Source organism: Aptenodytes forsteri, unplaced genomic scaffold (assembly GCF_000699145.1).
Source record: "Aptenodytes forsteri isolate BGI_AS27 unplaced genomic scaffold, ASM69914v1 Scaffold4, whole genome shotgun sequence".
In the NCBI taxonomy this organism is placed as follows: domain Eukaryota; kingdom Metazoa; phylum Chordata; class Aves; order Sphenisciformes; family Spheniscidae; genus Aptenodytes; species Aptenodytes forsteri.
Genome location: NW_008795442.1, coordinates 1,300,023 through 1,323,692, shown reverse-complemented (window position 1 = coordinate 1,323,692; position 23,670 = coordinate 1,300,023).

The following is a 23,670-nucleotide window of genomic DNA, read 5'->3' as shown; positions in this document are numbered from 1 at the left end:
CTGGAAGGACAGCCTTTAATAACCTCAGCTGAAAATGTGCTTTGTGCTCTTGTTCCACCGAACTTAAAAATGCAAACTGAAATAGCCTTCCCTGTAAGGCAAAATCTAAATATTGCCTTTATTTATTTCTGATTAATAGAACATAATTAGCTTAGGAAATTTTAATCTAACCAAGATTTTCTACAAGGAAAACAAGCTATGGTTTCTGGCAGCGTAAATGGGCATAGCTCTGTGTTCTGTTAGAACTGGTTATTTGTATCAGTAGGAAACAATTGTATCAATTTACTTCAATCATATCCAATATACAGAAATCCAAAGAGTGTTTAATTCATTAAGTTAAAAACTTGAAAAAACATACTAGAGATTTATGGGCCAAATCCATCTCTGTTTTGAGGGGAATACACTTATAGCTGGCCATGTACCAGAAGTAATCATAATTTACATATTATACCATATGTGTAAATTTACAATGAAGTGATGGTGTGGCAAGGATAACAAGTACCATAAGATGTATGATGAATATTTGTATGGTAGTATTTTCTAGTACTGGGAAGTATCTTTCTACTTAGATTTCTTGTACATACAGTCCTACTTCATCTCGGTGTGCAAACCAGATTCTGGTTATTCTCATGTTAAACTGGGATGAAGTTCACAGTTATTTACCACTTGCACTGAATTTTGAACAACCTATCTTTAATAGACATTTTTTTAAATGTAAAAAAATATTTGCCTTACCTTTAAATTTAGATTCATAAGGGAAATCTATGAGATCTTCACTGACTCATTGGAGACTGAATTTGACACTGTGGACTAAGTTCAGAAGTGTTATAAATGAATTCGTAAGTCATGTGGATATAAACTGATATAACAAATACACTAAGAGACATCTGATATGCAGAATTTAAACAGAAAAAAGAATCAGCAAGTGGGTGCAAAATATGATATGGGGAATCAAAATATATTCATACATAGATATTAACATATATAAGATATCAAGATATATTCATATATAAATATATAATTCTTCTCCCCTCTTACCTCATCATAGCTGTTATATACTTTGTATATCCTGACCTTGATCTTCCTAGAAACAAGTCAAGTGAGTTAAAACAAATTCATCATTTGCTGGGAGACAAATATTGGGGAGACTCCATGTTTGAAACAGATCAGAGAGAGACCTTGTGCTAAATTTAGATGAGCTAAGGTTAAACCGTATTGATCAAACATTATGGCTTGAGAGAGAAATTCTGAAAAGGTTTCATATAATTAGTATTATATAAGCTCAGTAGAAAGGACTGTTAGGAATGAAGGTATCAGAAGTAATACTAACAGCCTTTGCAAATGGTATGCAGATCTTTCATTTGCCTTTGCATGACTTTGCCCATCTCTGCAAAAGGGTACTCTGATGCTGAGAAGAATATTATGGCATCCTTGTTAATTCTGAAACTGTTCTGGAAAAATGCTTGTAAATAATCCTTGTCCATAATGCACCATCTCCACCCGGTGCTACAGAAATAATCAATAATAACAGGACAGATGTGTAAGATCAGATGTGGATATTAGAGGAAAATTTTAAGATAAAAGATCAAAGAATAATTGCCAAATTAGAGTGTAAAAATTTCTGTATGGTATTTCTGTTAAGCTGTGCTATTTGAGGAATGTAAAACATGACTAACTACATTAGCAGGTGTGGTGTAGGTGTAGTGCAATTATACGTTGACATTTTTTCTGAAGCCTACAAAGTATTATTTTGTACTGGCTACCGATCTAGATATAGATCTGATTAAAAATAATTGAAGGATCAATTCTCTATTGAAAAATGCCTTTTCCCTGCAATTGGAATGCTTAGCAGGAGTAGAATGATTCTGAAGATAGTTTGGACAGACAAATGGACTTTAATCTGAAAAGGACTATTATACTTGTTTTAAGATTTCTAGTTTTGTCTTATTTTAATGTTGTTTTAATAATACACATTTCTAAATTTATTACCAACTGTGTCTTATGTATGTTTACTATTTGATGTTAAGTTTAACAATAATATGCAAGTAATATTCTGAATACTGTAAATTTCATTAGACAGATGTAATGATTTTCCAGAAGCAAAACATCTTTGATCATTGCTTTCTTTGATTTGTTCCTCATATTCTGTGTTAACATAGACTCACATTACCAACAGAAGACATGCCTCTATGTTTCAGCCATTTTGTTAATCTCGCTACAATATCAGATTATTCCTGATTCCATATTTTGTCCAGTCTAGTTTGTAATGTTTCTTTCTAGAAGCTTTTTGTGCTGGGGTGAGAAGATGACAATTCTATGTTCCAAGTATTTTACTGACAGGAGGCTCATCTTGATAACATAGATATTTACTTCTTAAGCACTTGCTGCCTGGGTCAAATATATTTGCACTGACATCTCATCTCTCCCATTCAAATGCCTTCTGGTTGTTATATGGAAAGATATAATACCTTATGTTGTCTTCTTTTGCAAAGCAGCACCAGAAAAGATTTTCCTAGCGAAAACTAACTTCCTAACTAATACTAACATCCTAACATTCTTTCCTAACTATTTTTCTATAACTAAAGGTAGTTATAGTGGAATGTAGGGAAGCACTTTCAGAGTTGTTGCAAAAGACCATGAACTGGTACCAAAAATACCTCTAACTGGAGCCAAAAAGGGCAGACTCCAATCTCCTGTCATATATAGTGGTGAAAATGTTGAGTAACTCAATAAAGGAATGGAACATATTTATTTACTCCTAAGCAAGTAAGAGTAAAATATAATTTCAAAATGGATTCTTAGAAACAGAGGAATGTAGAAAAACTTTCATTCACATTTGAGTATTTCCAAGTGATCAGGAAAAGGTGCACAGTCTTCAAAAGACGTAATATATGTAAGTTCCAAAGAGATTAATACATAATATGAAAAGACAGTCCTGTCTGACTTACAATAATGTTTTCTTTCCATCTCTTCTGGGTTGCTAAATACAAAAAGACAGTGATGGTTTTAAGAATATAAAAAAGAAAAGTCTTCAAAATACTCCTAAATCGAAAATGAAAACTTTTACTGCCAAATATTAATCTAACTCCAGATTCTGCAGCTCTTGACCTTATGTGCTATATCATAGAAATTGTCTTATAGATATGAATTGAAAGATAACTTTAAGTAAATGATGACAGGATGGTAGCAGTGGTAATTATGCAGCACAACTTATAATGGATCAAGATATAATCCATATATTCTTTAAAATAAAGAATGATAAAAAATATGAATTAAATGAATAAGGAATTCTCCATATTCATTTAATTTTCTATGTTCAGTTATTAAAGTAATCAACAGCCAAAGAAATAACTCTGTAAGCCATGCTGCACCTGAATAGCTTATTTCAAGAAACCTTCCACATGGGTAATTTTTTTCCTACGTGTCGAAGAAGTAAAAATTAACTCTTCACTAAGAAAGAGTATTATTTCTCAGCAGTTGTTTCAAAAATGGTTGAGAACTATACTTGACGCTGTAATAACAAAAAACATTTTGAATAAGAAAATTTCTTCTTTTCTTTTACGTGAAATGAAAGAAAGCACATAAAGGTGACAGCTGCAGAACCAGCTTTGTCAAAGGGCAACAGAATAATGTTTCCAGTGTGAATAATGGCTCTCTTGATGGGACTGAGACCCTTTCTGACTTCTATGCTCACGCTGCACCCAAAGTTATGTGATGCAGACGTGGTTTAACAACTAACATGAATACTGGTGGCAGCATCAGTACAGAACAAGACCACAAAAGCCACCTGAATTGGTGATAACTGGATTATTAGTTGTATAATGCACTGTGCTGTCATGGCTAGACTTACTGGTATCTGACTTTAGAGAAAAGTTGGTCATGTGTAAACTATTTAGTGGTCACTACTAAAGTTACATAATTCCATAGAAGAGAAGCGATGGGATACTGTCATACTGTGGTCTGGTACAGATTTTTAGGCTAGCCCAGTATGGTGCAAGAACATAGCTGAACGACCCTGAATGTGTTGCTCCCTTTTTTTCCTTTGCTGGAGGGACCACTTTCTGGAAATTTTCTCAGTGGAGTTTCAAGTGGCAGCTGTGGTGGTTGTGAATTCACCACAGTCATTGACTTTACTCTGGATGATTTTGTATGCAGAAATAACCTTTACATTAGTAATGCTGGTGGCTACCTGAATGACACCAGAGATGAGAATAGAGTAGGTAATATACAGTTGCATTCCCTGTTAAACAGTAAGAAAAAACATCTGAGGAAGAGGAACAGGAGAGAGAATACAGTGAGGAGGGAAGGTGGAACATGAAAGGGTCTATATCACAGAAAACGTTGTGTTTTGGTTGAGATGCTTTAGTATCTATATGGTAGCTTTACTTTGCAATCCATAAGCAGGTTCTGGTACAAGAGAATTCAAGTATGAGAGAGCAGTAGAACAGAGATGGGAACAGAGATCTCTGTGTAAGAACTCTCATAAAACCTTACTCTGGACAAGACGCCTATTAGGAAGGTTTTCCAGAAACTTTTCAGATGCTGGCTACCATATAGGAATCATATGACATGCAACGAGTATTGTATGTTGGTTTGATCACAGACCAATAGAATCATCTGCAAGAGCAGCTGGACATGCCAGTGAAATTATGTGCTGCGTGATGATGGGCCAGAAGCAGTTTGATCTGGGACAAGATGATGTTACTGGAGCGCGGCTGCCAACATCTTGATAGTATACCTATTTGATAAAAATAGAATGGAACGAAAAACAAAAGCATAGTTGTGGGTTGGTATTGCTGTAGTGTCCTGTTAATACCCAAATAATGAACAAAGATAAAACATACAAACAGAGCTGTTTTGGATAATGGCATGTACCTGTCAGACACAGGGTCTATTATTGATTTAAACAATTCAAGGGACTGGATTGATGGAAGGCGTGGATAAGGGGGAGACTGTAAGTGGATTCAGCACAGCCAGATGGTCAAAGATGAGTCTTCTGGAGTGAGTGATCTGGTGTGCTTTGTCCAAAGGACCAATGCAGTGTAGGCCTGTATTAGATTATCAAACAGGGCCAAACACACAAGTGTGTGTGCGGTCGGTCTGCCATCATCCTTGTTAGCACATTCTCTGGCATGTATTTTGCCTGTGCCAGCTGGCAGCATCCCAGAAAACACTCAGCGATGGTCTTGGTTACTGTAGACCGGGTATTATTTCCAGTGGTTGTGTTCCTGGCTCAGGTGTGGCCACTCTGTTTTGCAGAAGAATAAAGTTTAGGTGTGTGGATATGAGTCGTGCTGGGCCAAGTGGCCTCCAGACCAGATAGTAGTTTCCAAAATCCTGATCTTTATCGCAATCCCTAACCAAGCTGCTGGATTTTGATGTTTCCACAGCCATGAAATGGATGAGAGAGTGGTATCCACACACAAGACGTAATTTATTCTGAGAGTATAGAAGAGTTATAAATAGTAGCCTGCCGTTTGGTGTCTACTCCTTCCTTTAACCTCTGTCAGTCAATGAATGGAGAGTTGACCACAGGGGAATTAATTTCCTTACCTGTCATATATTTATTGTGGCTCTACCCTGCACACTCAGAACCATCCTTCTAAAAGAAGTTTGGGCTTATGAAAGGTAATTGAAAGGCAAAGGAAAAAAATCTTTGTTATACTTAGGGATGACCCTGAATCAAAATCCCAAATCCAAACACCTTTAAACTCTTCAGACTGATAACATTAATTCTTTTCAGAGGATGTTTCTACAGAAGAGATTGTCTTATTCTTTGGAATATCGCCTTAAAAAACACTTACTTACCTTAAACTCGCCACAAATATTATAACACTCATTTTTGTTGAATAGTTGGCACACTATTTCAAAAACCTCCTTGTCTAGTAATTAATGATTCTATTTAATAAAATAAAAAAAATAAAATTAAAGCATTCTTTTCTCCAATAGTCATTTCTCCTGTCTGTGTTCTCATAGTTTATGGTAAGTGTTTACTGTTTTAAAAACTGACAGTTCAAATCTAGCACAAACCCAAGTGGCACTAACAAGCAAATTGTTTCCATTTCTGAAACCTATTGTAGTAATTGTTACTGACTCCAGAGACATTCCCTAGGCAAGAGCAGTAATGATAATTTGGTAACTTTCTTTTAAGTAGACTTCGTTTACAGCAGCTACCAGATATTTCTGCCTTCAGGGCTGAGGAGAGTTTTATGGACTGCAGTAATAGCTTCTCACTTTTAATTTTTCAAAAGAGGTTGCTTTAGTAGTGAGCAAACAGCCTTATGTTTTCCAAATGTTATTTCTTAATGATTAACATTAATATCTATTTTTTTCAGTCCTGATCCTTTATGAGGCTCCCAAAAATGCACACGACAAAACCCTTGTCAAAATTTCCAGAGACTATTAATTTTCATGTTAGAAAATCAACAGGGACAGCTTTATTTCCCTCAGGAGGACTGTGCTTGATCATGTCCCAGTTGTTGATGACAACAACTTGTTACTTTATTATTCACTGCCTAGACTGGAGCATCAAAGAGTCGTATTTGGGGAGCAAGACCGAGTTGCAAAAAGCAATGTAGAGCAAAAGACAGTCTCTGCATTAAATAGTTTATAAATCAATGCTAGTACCAGTAAGCAGTTAAGGGAAGATTTTACTTTTCTGTTTTGTTTTAAGAACTCAAGCATCTTTAACAGATTAGACTTCTTAAGGACCCTACTTTAGGTTAGCGTTAAAAAAAAAATTGGTTGAATTGACAAAGAATCTTAACATAAGGGCCAAATCTGTTCGTAAGTGTTCATAAAGAAAATGTGAATTTGAAATTTGCCTTTTAATTTATACCTAAATCATTTTCAAAGTAAAAAAGAAAAAAAAAGCATATTACAATTACACAATATATTATATGCTTCTATGGTTTTTGGAAATCTAACCCTGGATCATCTTTCCCTTCCACAGGAGTCTTCACTGACACAGCAGATGAAGTGCTTGCGGTAGTCAGTTACCCATCCTTGCTGCCATGTCGAGTGGTTACTTAAAACCAGATACAAGTAAATGTGCCAAACCTTTTTTGTGAGGGCTAAGACCTTGAGCTCTTTTTTCCTATACCCATGTGCTAATATGGCAAATGAGAATTATTTCTGTAAATAGTGTAAATTAATATGAAGAAGCAAAACTAAAGAAAAACAAGAACAGTAATATAAAACTTAGTATAGAATGTGATCTGTTTATTTTATCAAAGCTGTTACAGCACGAATTTTGACACTGCTTTATAAGAACCAAGCCATGTGTTGACAGTCTACAGTGCAAAAATTGTTAATAAACACAATGCAGAGAGAAATCTAAGTAAACAATTAAAAGACAAGTGTAGGTGGCTCACAAATGGGTGAAATGTTTAAATTAATGCTTATTTAATTGCCAAATGTCATTTGCTCATTTATTCTTTTCTCATGATGTAGATAAAGCAGAGACCACTTTCCAGCCAGTTGTGTTGTGTTTTATACTTAAATAAATAAACCCCATGGGTTCTCAGTTCAGTAGATATTCTGAAAGAATATTTTGGGCATCCCAGTGTTTTCTTCCGGCAGTACTGATTATTTCTTGAAATTGGAGCAAGTATAGCAGGGATGCCTACCTCCTGCAGACCTTTATGTAAAGCAAGTACTGGAAAAATAATCCTTTCAAGGAAAGTGCATAAAAATTGGCATTTCACATCTTCATGTTTGAACCCCAGTATTTCTTGGATTGTTTTGTTTTTGTCACATTCTTGTTAGTTTAGTACATCAAGGGCATAGAGACTAGAATGGCAACTGAAGAAGTTATTAATGCCAAGAAAACTATCAACGCATTTCCCAACAAAGTTTGTTCCTCATGTTCACTTAGGACTTAGAGGTAATTGAAGGCAACCTTTGAGCTTTTCAGTCACGTAATACCTAGCATTTTCAGAACAATTCGGAAAGACTTAGGCACTTCTTATTAAATATTCTATTTCTAGAGAGGACCTTTATTAAAACTGTCTCCATCTTCTCTTTTTTAACTAAAGTAAGAGGAATGTAATGCAGAATTTTTGAAACAGATCACAGAGAAATTTATGCTACCATAAGCTTACTGGAAACAACTGTATTGTTTTAATGCCTATCTATCTTTTTTTCCAACCACATTCTCTCATTCTCCCTTCTCATTCTTGAATAAGATATCTAAATGGTAACCTTTTATTCACAGTGACTCCAGTTACTTCCCGGTAACTGGTGTAATTTCTGTGGGAGAATATCAGAGAATAACTCAATTTTCTACTCTCTTTCTTGTTATTTTTTACTTTCTTTCTTGTACTTCAGTACCTCAGAGAATTACCCAATTGCTCTTCCTGTTGAGTGGAAATCCTGAAATGGATTTTTTGTGTTGCAGTCAAAATTATTCTTGGTAAAAACAGCAGTCTTCAAATTTAGCACAGTGGGATCAGCAGCACCTCATTTTCAGAAAAGGTTAGATATAATAATACAAAAAAGTTGCTGATATATTTAACAACTGAAAGAAAAACTCTGTCTGACTTGAAACTGAATTCTGGAAATAAAATGGTTCTACCTTGTAAATAAACTATAGGACTGGATATCTGTTGATGATGACTGTATGATGTGAGGATATGTTTTCTACTTATTTCCTCTCAGTCTCCACTTTTTTTGTACACATGTAGGTCTACCAAAGTGAAAACAGTGTTTCTTCTGACTGGTCTTTTTTTATTGGGATTAATCAGCACAGGCTTATGACGGGGCAATCATGCCGGACCAACTTGATAGCCTTCTGTGATGAGATGACTGGTGTGGTGAATGAGGGGAGAGCAGTGGATGTTGTTTATCTTGATGTTAGCGAGCCTTTAGACACTGACTCCAATAACATCCACACTGACAAACTGATGAAGTATGGGCTGGAAATATGGAGAGCGTGGTGGACTGAAAACTGGTTGAACTGCCAGGCTCAGAGGGTTGTGATCAGTTGCACAAAGTCCGGCTGGAGACCAGTCATCAATGGTGTACCCCAGAGGTCGATACACAGGCCAGTACTGTTTGACATCTACATTAATGACCCCAGTGATTTTGTGATCTTTGATATTTTTGAGATGTTATCAGTGTAAAAATTGTTATCTAAATTAAGAATGTATTTTAGGGATCTTCTTGGGGACTTTATGTTTGTTACGTAAGCAGGGGTTTTCAATCCAAGACAACACAATAGTTTGAAAAATAAATGATATAACTGATGATATCTATTTAAAATATCCAAAATATATATCAGCCTTTCAGAATTAGGCAGCCACAAGATGGAAAAATTCAGTTAAGGTTATCAGTGCAATTTTAAATTCTGCAACTTCGTTAACTTCATTACGCATACATATTTTTGTATGATGTGTAATTACAAATTTATGTTCCATCAGTGGGTGTCACACATGTATTTGACAATAATAAAAAACAATGTATGTACTTGGTACAGTAAGGTGCAATTCCAGCATTAGAAGGAAAATACACTCAAATAGAGACTGCTTTCAGCCTGTAGCTTTCTACTGTTTTTACATATTATCTTTCTTTTTCTCCTTTCTTTCATTTTTCCCACCCAGATTATTTCGGTCACCTTACTGCTATAGAGTCATCTTCTGGACTGGCCTTACATATTGATCCACTCTCAGGGAATTAGGGAAGGGAATTAGGAAGTCAAGAAGACAATTCAGATTAGAATCAGCTTCAGATTTAGGCACATAAATGTAGGTGTTTACATGTGCAGTAGATGTATAAACTCTCATTACAGTCAATGCAAAACTTGTTCATGGAACTCATGGGCCCTACAATCACTGTACCTGCTGGCTAATAATTTGTGTCCACTCCCTAGGTTTTATTGAGTGTTCACCTAGATGCCCATTGCCTATAATGGAAGCTTAGACAGCAAGCTCACCTAGGCATAAAGGGTTACCTGTACATATCTTGATCTTGAGCTGAATCCCATCCATGGAGATCATATCTCAGAAGCTATAACTTTATATTAACAAAAAATTAAAATAAAATCAGGATTCAACTGTTGTGATCTCTGCTCCCTGAGATGGAATTATTAATAAGTCATTTGCTTTATATTTGATAATGTAATCATGACAGAATTGTACATCGATTTTGTAGGTAGGTCATGCTAATGTTCATGGCTGTGAATACTAGCTGTGTCTCTTTCAATTCTTGACACACAGAATTGGGGTTCCTTCAGGACTGCTTTGTGGCTGTGGATTTACCTAAACTCTCTGAGGCCTCATTTTGGTGGTGGCACTTCATGCCTTGCTTGCTTGCCCTACTCTTCATTCCTCTGTGCAGTCCTTTCCTCATTACTGTCAGTGAATTCTAGTCTCTCCCTAACTTAATTATTTTTTTTTTTTTTTTAGTCTGGAAAATGACTTGTTTATTCCTTCTTTTTCACCACAGGTTTATTATGTCTTCTTCTGTATAGGTGTTAGAGCATGAATACCTTTCACACATCTAGTCACTGTGTACCGTTATGTTGTATTTTTACTTTGTTTCTTTGTTCTGTCTCAGGATGCACCCCTGTGGTATTCACTGTTACTTCAAATTTTACCTATGTCAGAATCATCCACATTCCTGAGCACTATTCTGGATTTCCTTTTGTTCATCTCCACTGTATTTTATTTCGCATTTTTGTCCAGGAAGATTACCATGTGTAATCCCTGGTATTTTTCCTCAATGTGTGTTGTATGAGAAGTTATTTAGCACAGGCTCCTGCAAAAAAAAAAAAAAAAAAAGGGAAAAACTGTCAGTTTAAAACCTTCTGTTGTTCATTTGGACTTGTATACTGTGGGTGGCACTTGGGGGCTGGTTTGTTGCTGCCTAAAAAAAGATGTGCCTTTTACAAATGAGAACACTGCTACATGACAACACATTGAAAGATTCAAATGAAGATTGAGTACCTGTATTTTTATCATGAAATGTCTATATGATATCAGCAGCAGTCAAGCTAGCTTGCTGGGCTGACCTTATTCAGTTTACCTCAGAGTGAAACTGCAATTCCTTGCTCCCTGCTAGGCTTCTGCATTGGTAAAAGTAACGTGCATTAATAAATTTGCAGTGAAAAATTCTTACATTTAGTTTTTAAGTAGAGAAGACTAATCCTTGACATTCAGCTGGGAGAGACTAGAATAATGACAGGGATGTCATCCAACTTTCAGAACCTGCAGCCTCTGGCAGTCAAAAATGAGGGAATACCCACAGCTGGGTTTGTTAAACATCCTGAAAGGGGAAATGCATCCCTGAAGCAAAGCCTGCTTTCCCTCTCCCTCCCTTTTTCCCCAGACATACTGGTTTACTGGTGAAAGTGCTAGCAAAGTCTGAGTAGGAATTCTTTCAAGAGGGTTGTGCCTCAAACTGTTTTTTCTCCCCTGTACCTTGGGAAGGTCAGAACGCCTCTGGAGATTACTAGTGGTCTTTTGTTTCTAATTCAGCTTTGCAGCTCTACCTTATGAAGTCATTGTAGACACTGAAACATGGCCAAGTTTTCTAACTTTAGGCAATTTTTTTCCAAGCTAATTTGCCTTCACTTGCACTTGCAAAAAGGTACTGAAATTTCTTGACATTCAGCTCCTCTAGACTGGGAGCTCAGAGTGTTAGGTTATATGATTAAAGGCTAATGCCCATAAACAAAAAGACCCCTGGGGACCAGGGGAACTGTGGCAGGTGGAGGGACCCCAAGAAGCTAATCATTGCTAATGGAGTACCCTGATCTGGGACCCCCAGCACCACCCATGGGGAGCGATCAGCTCCTGGGCCTTGTGGGAAACCCACCAAGACAAGTCAGCCCAAGAAACTGCCTCCTCTGAATGCCTTGCAGACTAAAGAGGATTGCTGCCTACAGGGTACAGGAACTGTTATCAGATGCAGGGGAACAGAATTTTGGGACTGTGTAAAATTCATTATCAGATGTTTTAAAGGGAATTTTGGGACTGTGTGACTCTCATAATGGGATGTTTAGTGAATGGAAAAAAGGCAGGGAAAGAGAGGGGCTCGGCTGTATTGGGGGGGAACAAGTGTGGGAAAACAAAGGGGAAAGGCTAAAAGAGGCCAGCTGAGTATAAACAGGGGCTGGCCAGTACACTTGTCTGGCTGAACCCTGTGCTTGATCACTGCAAGCTATCCTATATTCTTACTAAATCCAAACTCTCTCTTTTGTGGGTATATGTGGATGCTACAGAAATTCAGCCTAGACTGGTTGGTGATAGACTAAGAGATCTGATTATTAGCAACTGGAGTGGAACCACAAGCCTCAGAAGCTTGAGGGCCTGAGGTGACAGCAAGTCAGGAAGACCTAGGTCTTGGAGACAGCTACTAGGTAGACAGAGTCTAAGACTAGCTTCTGGCAAGACCCCTAGGGTGTGTATATTCCACTAGCAGACTTTGATCCTGATCAGCCAGAGAGGAGGACCAGGGCTGGGCCTGGCATGATGTTCATGTTTGTGTGGGTGTTCTTTTTGTTTAGGTGAATGCCATAAAGACTATTTTCTGTCTGTGTTGTTCCGTGTATCTGGCCATGTGGGTGCATATGAAGGCAGGTGTACCTGTTGGGTTTAGCCTTGACGCTGCCTGGAGCTGGGGACATAGCACTGCCGCAGCCCCACATCTACATGGCTGGGTTAGGAGTGCTTTCTGCGTCCTGCCCACCTCTGGGTTGCACAATCTCTAATACACAGACACTAACAAATCAGTGTGTGTCAGCCAAGTATGATCTCCTTGTAATCCGCAGCCCTGGGAAAGTAAAAAAGACTCACAATTCCCACTGAATGTAGTTTAAGCAAATGCATTTCACTCACATTTCAGTTTTTTAGTCTATAATTTTTTTTAAGATGGTGTCTACAGTTACTTGAAATAAAGTATGATTTACTCTTGTTGGGCACAATTCTGGAGATGAAGCCAAACAGGAGTAATCCCATGACCTGCAACAAAGATGGAAGGAAACAGATACACAGAAAACATGATTTATTTATTTTTTTAAAAGGTGCAAGTCACTTCTCACAAGCCCATAGTAGATATAAATCTGTTAAATGTCTAGAAGTTTATTGTTGTCTTTTATAAAATGTAAATAAAGTTTGGAGCATTCCTTCTTAGCTTTTTCTTTTTCTTTCTGTGTTGAGCTCATAGGGTCTGGAGGTCATGTTACCAGTGCGTTTTTAAGCTGCACACAATTACCCTCAACCCTGTAAAGCATTGCACAGCAGGAGAGTATTTATGACCTGTCACAATGAAAGCCACTGTCTTATGCAGCCCAACAGGAGTCCAAGTATAATGCAGTGGTTATCAAGAATAAGAAGGTACAATGTAGGGATAACATATTTAAACATCACATTACTATGCCTTTGAACATAACTTTTTCCAATCCATATTTTCCACTCAGAAGTTAAGCTGCATGTGTCCTCAGCAGGTTGCTGAAGTAGAAATTCTGTTTATCTACTACCTATTATTTTCTTAGCAGAATTATCATCCTACATCCCATTATTTGGAGGGATTATTAACCTTAACTACTGAGAACCAAGGGTACTTCACAAGGTATTGCGCACTTAGTCCGCCTGGTGTCCAACAATTTGTTTTAATTTTTTTTCTTGTAAGAACAACCTGTCACATAGTTTTAGATTAACTTCAACATAAGTCTTCATGCAACAAAAGTTGTTCAGGTTATATATATAATGAAATGGATATATATTCACACCATGTGAAAATAAGAAAGCCATTAAAGTGACGCAGCATATCAGAAAGAGATATTTTGCTCGATAACATAGCCCTTTCACAATACGGCAAACAAATGTTGGTATGATAAATGCAGAATTTTAGTGTCATTTAATGACTTTCTGAAAACACTTTTCCACCAGCAATATCACTTTCATTCCTCCAATAAGAAATGTGAAAGGGATTAAAAATAAAAATTATAAAAATAAAGTGGAATATAGTAAAGTGTGTTCTCAATTTCTTTTCCCTCATTTTGATGTTATCTTGCTGATGTCTTTCTCTTTCTGTTTACATTCTTGCAGATTTTCAAAAGTGTTTTCTTGGTTCTACTTTTGGGGTGCTTCATACGAAACACCTTTCATGAAGCTCTTATTTCCCCCGCTTTTTTTCCCAGGAATGCAATCAACATCCATCCTTTGAAGATCTGTCATTTTAAAATTGTAAACCCCAAACTATGACATACTTTTAAAGTGTCAGAATGTGTAAATTTTTTCACATTAGTTCTGATACCATAAAAACTTGTTGTTACGAGTACTTCTTTATGCATTTGTCTGAAATCTATCATGCCCATGATTAGTATCATGACTTTAGAATCAGAATGCATCGCATACTGACAGTTTATTCAAGCTGTCAATGGTTTACAGTCAATCAAGTAAATATCCTACAATGCTAAACACTCTCTTTAATTTACGAGGAGATAGAATATCTGTTAATGATTTTGTCTCAGCAGACTAACAACTTTGGATCAATGTCAGCTGTCACTTGATTAATTATGTACATAAGGCAGCTGATCACAGAGGTTTTCTACCTTTTCCCCTTAGTATTTGTATTTGTTCTTCATAATTAGTCATAGTAACTGAACGGCTGCATATGATGAAGTCAGCAAAACAAACCTTAGCAAGGTGTTAAATACTGGGCAAAATAAATAGAATTTGTTTAGTGCAGTATATAGAAGAAAGATGGCAAAGACATTGCTATTTTTGAAATTAAATTTTGTATTACTTTGTTAACTTGGGAGAGGTACTATTTCTCCTTTAAAATGCAATTACATTATTTTTGTTAATACTTAATGATGTTGATCCTTTCCTCTTATCAATACTTGGTTAATAACCTTTTCTCATCTTTTTCTTAATTATATCTGACTTAATTTAGCAATGTAGGATTCAGTGATGCTTTTTTTTTTCCAACATAAGTATTATGCTTGAAAACTGCGTTATGTGCTCAGTGACAAAACCCAGCATTTGTTCTCTTACTGCAAAACTGATTAAGTAGCATTTTGCAGATCACTCTGGTCCACCATAAGTAGCATTGTTCTGTGACTCTTTGGGTCACTGTCTGTTTACTGCTGACCACAGATGTTGTCAAGATTAAGAAGGAAAACTATGGACGAAGATAGCACAAACTTTGAGGCTGGTGTGGTGCAGCACTGCAGTAAGCTGCATCCCATCCTGCGGAGAGGGCTCAGGCACCCATCCTCTGTCTGCAGAGCTCACCTACTTTGGGAAAGCACAGGTCCTCATCCCATGCTCTCAGTGTCTGTTCAGAGATACCCAGTGCACCTAGCTGTTCCTAAAGCTTTAGGTGAAGCGCTGGTTTCCTGAGTGCCCCACCAGAAAAGCAGGCTGCTACACTGAGAACCTAGACAAGTTTAAGGTAAAAATAAGTAGGAAAACATGTGAATTGTGAGAAGGTATTTATCTCTAAAACATTTTCCTGGTTGACAACACCTGCTTTCAAATATTTGAATCAACTAGCTGGCTTCTATGGCTCTGTAAATCTGGTAGATACATGATAGTCGTGCTGACTGAAATGCTCATATAACCAGTCCAGCTCTTAGTGGCCACACATGACCTGCTGGATAGGAGCTCTCTTTTGTAGGAGACCAGGTATAACTGTTGGTAGTCCAGTCCCTTCTGACTTTCACTTAAAAAGTGAAACATATTACTGCCTAAATAGGAAGGATCAGCATCCTAGACATGCATCCTGCATACATATCCATATTCATCCTTGAAGTTATCCAGCTGGTAATTTTAGGAGGAACTCCTAGTGGTTGATCCAAGACAATCACAAGCACTACCCAGGTGATTTCTTTCCATTCCTAGATGTCACTGAACTGTCTGTCTGCTGCTGAAAGTCTCCTACAGACCTGTTCCTACTGACCTGCCTTTCTCTGTGATTATGACATCCCCTACATTCTACAAGGATGCCAAAGGAGGACAGAATGTCTCAATATGAAGATGTAGATGACTACAGGTAATCTGACCTTAACAAACAGATACAAAACCTGTCTATATAACCTGTCTTAGTATCAGAATGCTTTGAAAAAATAGGGCATCCGCCACACACATATGTATAAAACAAATACATACAACTCAGTCATGCATTTTCTCTTACACTCTACCAAGAACAAGAAAGCGTGAGATTTCTGTTGTGGTTATTGTTGCTAGATACAAGGCAGCATTATAATACCATGGTGTGGAAATAATGGAAATAGTTCAGACTGATTATTGCAAGTTTGGTTTTTGTTAGATAGCTTGTTTGTTTGTTTATTTGTTTTCTTAAAGAACAACACAACAAGCCTGTATCGTGGACACCAGGGTAAGGAGCTGAAGTTTGTGCTAGAGTAACAGAGCCTGCTGAGTGGAAAAACCTTTTTTGGGGGTTGTTGAGCTTTAGGAATTTTGGATTAGAGCATCACAAGTTGTTAATGTTTCAACAAAAAAAGCAGACTATATCTTCAACTATTTATAACAAAGAAGAAACACATCTGAGAAAACAGGATGGGAAGACATCTTTCTTCAAATTGGGGTGATAGAGAGCAGTTCAGCTTCCCCATTTACTCTTTCTCACAGTGCCAGACAAAACTCAGCCTAATTGTGCTGGAAGTAAAATTAAAAGGCAGATAAAGAAAGGATTAAAAGCTAATAATTTTACAATTAATATTCAGTCAAGTGACAGAAATCACTGTTAAGGGCTTACGGAGGGTCAAGAGCTTAGAAGGAGTCAAAAGAAATTAGATATTTTTATGAATAAGGTTATCTATGGTAGTTACACTAGCTGTGATAAAAAATACATGAAGCAGGTGGACCTCATGGCTTATGTCAGGATTTGAGCTAGCCACTGCACAGGTTTCAGGACCACAGACTTTTAAAACCTTTGCCATTGTGGGAGTTTTGTGCTCATATTGACTGCCTGGCTGAGCTAGGAGCACATTGCTCTGACATGGTATGTCAAGTTTTGCACAAGTTTTGCACTGCCATAATGCAGTGAGGATGAGCAGTGGTTCTGGTATGTGAGGGAGATACAAGTTGCCGTGTAATTTCAGGCAGTTAAACTGAGTGGCACACATACGACAGCTCTCTGAATAGCAGGCAGCTAACACCTGTTTTTCTGATTTCAACCAAAAATTAATCATTTGCCATTTGGACTAAAACAGCATAGTGTTTATTGTCGATTTTTTTTTTACTATTCTGTAACTGCTATAATTCTTTAAGGGCTTTTAATAACTCAGCTTATAAACCACCTTAAAATGAGTAGTGACACATTTCAGTTATAAATGAGTGACCTTGCTCTTGTTTGTTGATGACATATATCTCCATACTATTTTAGCATTGTTTATTATGGCTTTACTTCCAAATTTTTTTCCTTGAATTCAGATTTTTTCCTTTGAATATCTTCCTTTCTTTTCAAACTTTCCTTTTTATATTTTTAAAGCAAATAGTATTGAAATCCTCCAAACCCCTTATGTACTCATATAAGCCACTTTATAGCACCATGGAAAAGGTATGTATTTCTGGAATATATTCGCTTTTGAAAATTACAGTGTTGCTAGAAACACTATGATAAACATTTTGAAAGCTTTTTCTAACTCTGTTATTCTTTCTTCCTGGCTGGATCTTTTTATGAACAGATAACACTGGTATGAAAACTAAAGCTCTCAAATCAAATTTTTGTAGCACAGATTTGTACATGCTCTTTAAAATTTTATTTCCTGCAATGGATACTGAATCTTTAAATATTAATGCGATTTTAATATTGCATAGAAAAAGACAGAAGGTTGAGACCTTCTTATATCTTAATATAATTCCTACAAAGTAAAAAACGTATGTATTATCAAGACTTGATTTAGCTAGTGGCATGTCAATGAAAAATAACAAATCTGAATGCAGTGCCATGAAGAATGTTGAGTTACTCTTTCATTATTCACTCCAATCTCATAACTTCAGTGGAAAACAAGGCATGAAATGCATTGTCAAAAATACATAGTTCAGAATACTGTACCATTAAATATTTTATTCAATTGGCAACGGTGCTGCAAAAAGACTGAACATTAAACTGAACCCTGTTCTTAAAAATATGACATTGCACTGTGTTTTCCAGCTCTGTTTCTACAGATAAAAGTTTTCTGTCAGCAATTTCTTTTTAAGTACAGTGAAGCAAGTCGCTCTCTTTCTCTCTCTCTCTTTTTTTTTTGTGAGTATACTGCAGAAAGTCTCCACCTCTGTAAAGAGGCTGCTGAAGTCCCTAAAACATGAAAAAGAACTCTTCACTGACTACTGGCATAAGGATTTGACCTCTAGTTAGCAATTGTTTTCTTATAAGGTAAGGTTAGAATATTTTCTTAGATTGATAGACAGTAAGGAAATTCTGAGTTACAAAATGTGATATGTAGACCATGCAAGGGAGAGATTATGTACCATAATTAGTAGTTCAGGATTTCCTTATTTCCTCAGCTCTTATTAAATCAAAACTACTCTATTCTACACCATTTTTTTACTACGTATCTTTGAGTGTTTATCTTGTTTTGCCTATGGCATTTGGGACATTTAATGAAGTTCTCAGCCTTCTTTAACTAACAGCCCAGTATTTTCTCTGCATGGTCTCTCCTACCCTATTCTATACCGCTGACACTTGTATGCATTATGGCCACCAGCACATTTTAGAAGATTGTCCAAAAGCCTTTTACAGTCTACATTGCATCCAGTACAGGCAGAGGACAAGAGAATACTCACTGTTCACAGAGTGAGTGAACAAAAATGAACCTGTAGTCAAGGTTTTTGTAGGCTGTGTGCAAAAGGGATTTTAAGAAGGGACTTAAAGGATAGTACTGAGATGACTTTGTGTAATTTTAAGGAGAACTTTTCCCAAGTGTGAAGGGTAGTGTGGGAAAAAGTATTTTGTCTGAAAAATCTGGCAAGTCAGACCTGAAGGAGACTATGTAGAATGTCCAACCTTGACTCCTCTGCCCAGCCAAGCTTACATTACTGTGAGTGTGAATTTATATAACTTCGTATAACCTTATAATGTGAACACATATAATCTTTCAACTTGTATGTGGAAAAGAGTCCTTAACCTTCTTAACCACTCATATAACCTAAAGTGTAGCCAGTTAGTGACTGTGGACAGAGGAAAATAGAGAAATTTTGTTCAGTTAGATAGCTGGTCACATATAAAGTGTATGTATGTCATATATACAGGACAGATAAAAGATGCCAGAATGTATGGTCTGGGGAGTCTTGCCTGACCAGCTGAGGATGCCTCCACAAGGAAGCCTGCAGAAAGGACTCCTGTTAACACCTTTCAAATGGTGGCTGCCATCCTGTCCAAGAGCTTTCTGGTTGAGCTGTACCCTCTTCCAAGCATCCAAACGCATTGCTGCAGTTGCTCATGTAATAAAACTGCAACATGGTGGAACATGGAGTGAGAGGTTTTCTCTTTTACTTTATAGCTTTGAAAATAAAGGTTAGGATCTCAAAACCACAATTTCTTTCACTATTTTCATTTACTGAGTATTTACTTCCCAACAGCTAGCTGAAATGTAACTTTCAATGAGTTTGAATTAGTCCACATTATAGATGATGAGGAAGTTGATTATAGGTTTCTTTGGGTAGGATGCAGCTGCCCAAATTTTCATAAAACTAAGGGTGACTTTGTCAACAGCTTGCCTTGGTGGCAGATATACTTTGTGTTGGGCAATGATTCTCTAGGTGGTATATTGTTCTATCTGCATTATTCTATTAATAAACCATGTGTTGCTATTTCTGGGCACAGGAGCTCTTGATTAGTACTCAGTAAGTGAAAGACCTTTTTGAGGGCTTTGGGGAGAATTTTAATTCAAAATTATTGTAATAATTTTGCTTGTACAACCTTTTTGCCAGGTCAGAAGTGTCCAAGGGAGATTATAGGAAGCTGGCGTTTGTATTGTTTATAGAGGGATGAAAACTAGTTTTAAATAAATATCACTCCAGCCTCTGTGCATGAGTCTTTTGCCTATGCAGACATATTAGGTGCATGGGGCAAGGATTTCATTTCACTACATCAGAAGCAATGAATTCCTACGTTGTAATTGCAATTTTTCATACGTTTTCAAGTTTCTCTGTTTTCAATATCCGAGTAAACTCATGTCTTGAACCTACTGCCACAGGCTGTAAAAGATAGCAACAAACCCCAGCTGAGATTCACACCTAATGAAAACATAAAAGGTAAGAGTTAATAGCCACAGCCATTCAGATGGGTTCTTTACCCATAGGCTTTGCATGTTTTGGAACAAGCTGAGACAATGACATGATATTGCTTTTACCTCCTTTGTGGTCTATCTTGTTTGTAGTCACTGGGGAATTTTCCAGCAAAAAACATTCTGGAGGAGAGTACAACTTCAGTAGCGTTTTTGAACACCTCCAATACCTACCACGCTTTTCCTAGCTAGTGAGCTGTTAAAAGATTTCTACATTTTCTGATCAGGGTTTAGACAACGGACTAAATGACTTATTGTAGCAGTGCACACAGAGCACCCAAGTACCAATGTATTTGGTATGATTAGAAGTGTGAAAATGAGTGTACTTCTCTATAAGCACACGGTAACGATTTAAACAAATTAATTCAGTTTATGTTTGTGCCTATTCTGTATTTGGCTTCTGCAGCACCTCCTGAAATTTTGTTTGGCCACCCTGGTGATGTATAAAAATAAATGTTAAGGCTTTCTATATACAGATGTTCAATGGGCTTTCTTCAAGTACCTTTTTCTGAGTATGTCTATGCTCACATGACTGCACATAGTGTTGCTTTTAACTAACTAGTTGGTTTGCTTACCACAGGATGCCAAAGCTGTTCCAAGGATGGGCTAGCTGTGCACTAGCAAATAGCTTGTGCTGTGTTGCTGTAGCTAGTCTGTTCCTCATACCAGAGACTGAGCAGGCCTACATTACAGCAGTTAACTTCAGTGGATACATGCCCTTAGAAATGTGGAGTTACGTTTAACCATTCAGGCAACAGAGAGAGGGGGTATCACGTCACATAGAGAACTGTTAAATTGTGTTCTGATAACAAGCATAGCTTGGAAAGAAAACTACATAGCACAGGATGTGCTTCTTAAGCAGCTCAAGTGTGGCTCCTCCCCTAGGATGAAGTAATGTAAAGGCGACAAGGACATGTTGGCTTTGGTATGGCAAGCTGCTGGAATGCGTTTGCTGTCATTATTAGGTTGTCCTAAGACTAAACTACTTGTCTAGCAGGAGAATGGTGCAGCCTTCTTTTCATCCTTGAACCACTCCAGAAAAGACAGGGCTTTCTGAAGTATATGCCATTGTGTGCTGAATTTTCTACCCAGGAAATGATTTTAGCATTACAGGAACAGGAAGTATGGACAAGTCATCCAGAGAATAGTCACAGTTAATGAAGAATAATACTGAATTAGTAGAACTAATAAATTAAAAAAAAAAAAAAATTACAGTCTGTTTGCAGGAATAAGGCTCTGTTAGTTTTAATCAGAGCAGGGTTAGGCTGATGTCGAGAACTTTTTTGGAAAATATTAGCTGGAACTTTTGTTCCATCTTGTATATGCAAATATTTAGCAGAGCATCTACCCACTGGTGGTATGAACACCTGGTAACAGCCATGAAAACACTGTTGTTCACAATGCAGTTTGCCTTCTATTTACAATGTTTTATCAGGAGAAATTACCCTCTAAGCCAAAAAAAAAAGAGCTAACTAAATAATTCTTCAACATGTTTTGCTGATATCCATAAAGTAAAAAAAAACCCCAGATAACAGTTATTTTTACAATATATTTTTATTACTAATACAATTACCGCAGTGATTAAACACAATGCCATGCTCAGGGGATTTCGGTGCACGGGTGTTAGCAGAGAGAAAGTAGTTGCCCTTTTACCCTTACACTGTTCAACTCAATAAAATGAAATTAGAGTTGTAGAAGGATAACCAGATTATTGTAGAGTCATCATTTCCTGCAGCATTTATCCTTTAAATTTGACCTTTGTGGGAGTTCATTATGCCAAAATTGATAGATCATGCTCATAGGGAAAAGTCATCTGGAATACCTGAGTGCTATTGAGCTAACTAAATAAACAACTTGAGACAGTGCATGTATATATTTAAAATAAGTTTGTGTGTGTGCACGCATATATATATATATGTACATACGCATATAAATGCTGCAAGACCTGTCACATTAACTTTCTTTTAGTTACCATTTATGAATATAAATACAGATTTAGTTATGATGGATACTAGCAGTGTTTAAAAAAGATAGAGGGAAATGACAGAAATATGCCACCCCAATGTAAAGACATATCACCAAATCTTCATAGCAGTGAAAAAAAATAGATGTTTCCTTTTTTTCCCTCTATTCCTGGTCTAGATAACTGATGGGGTGAAAACCATCAGGAACTAAGGAAGACTGATGTGATAACTTCAGGGGGATGGAAATACTGTAGAAAAACAATGCTCTCAGTTCGATCAATCCCACCGAGGGAGCTGCTTCCAGGCCTTCAATGAGTGCCAAGCCTGATCTCAACTTCAGAATTTGCTTCTGAAGAATTACAGAATATCCATGATGCAAGTGCCTTCCAGCAATTGTAGTATACCCATCTTTAGAAACCAGTGGTCTGCATTAGTCACTGCATCAAAGTTGTGTTTAAAGACCAAATCAACTCTGCCACACCCATCCCAAGACATCACAGCTCTCTGCAGGAATAATGAATGCCATACATAGATGTCTATCATCCAGATTCCAGCTTCTGTAAACAAGCATATCACTGTTCAATTTATTGTAACCGAGCTACCCACTGTTCACTTTAATGATTAAATGTTTTAATTGCCTGGTTCTTTCGTGATATCTAACAGTCAACCTGGGATACCAACTTTTAGAGAGTTTAGTGACCTCTTCAACTGACTCATTCTCTATTGAGAACCTTAGCAACTATTTTTTCTACTCTAGTTTCTTGTTACTCCCTATCTTTCAGTTCTGAGGTTGAAATGACAATGTCAAGCTGTAGCATAATCCATCAATTTATATCAAAGGATTGGAAGAAGGTTGTAAACCAAACAAAAAACTTCAAACCTTAAAAGAGTTTACAAGTTCAGTGATCAAAATGCTTATTACCGTCTCCCTGCTATCCTCCCCTTCAAGTTAAGGACAAACTCCATGCTGCTTCTGTAAAATGACAGCGTTGGAAACACCCTTAACGCACTGGAGTCTTGGTGGATGCCTTGAAGTAGAGGCAGCAAATAATCACTGACGTGTCTGAATGTTTTGGAAATAGTTTGTTTTTTTTTCCCTAATGCCACAATCAAAAAGAATACGACCAGTAAACTGAAGTGGCAGTGTGCTGATTAGAGCTCCCTAAGCAAAGAGAAGAGAGACGGGACACACTGAATGCTCACCCGCCTATTGCTAATTGGGGTATTCAGCAGATAATCCTATGACTGATTCAGTTTGAACTTTTTTCCTGTAATATTTGCTGGTGACCTATAAAATTGATTAATGCTCATTCATTGTGAAAACTATTATCCTCTCACTTTTTTGCAGATGAGTAACTTTTATAAACCCACAATATACCGATTCATTACGTAATAAGTACAATGTAGCTCATAACTCTTTTTAAAGACATGTTTTGAAAGATGTAG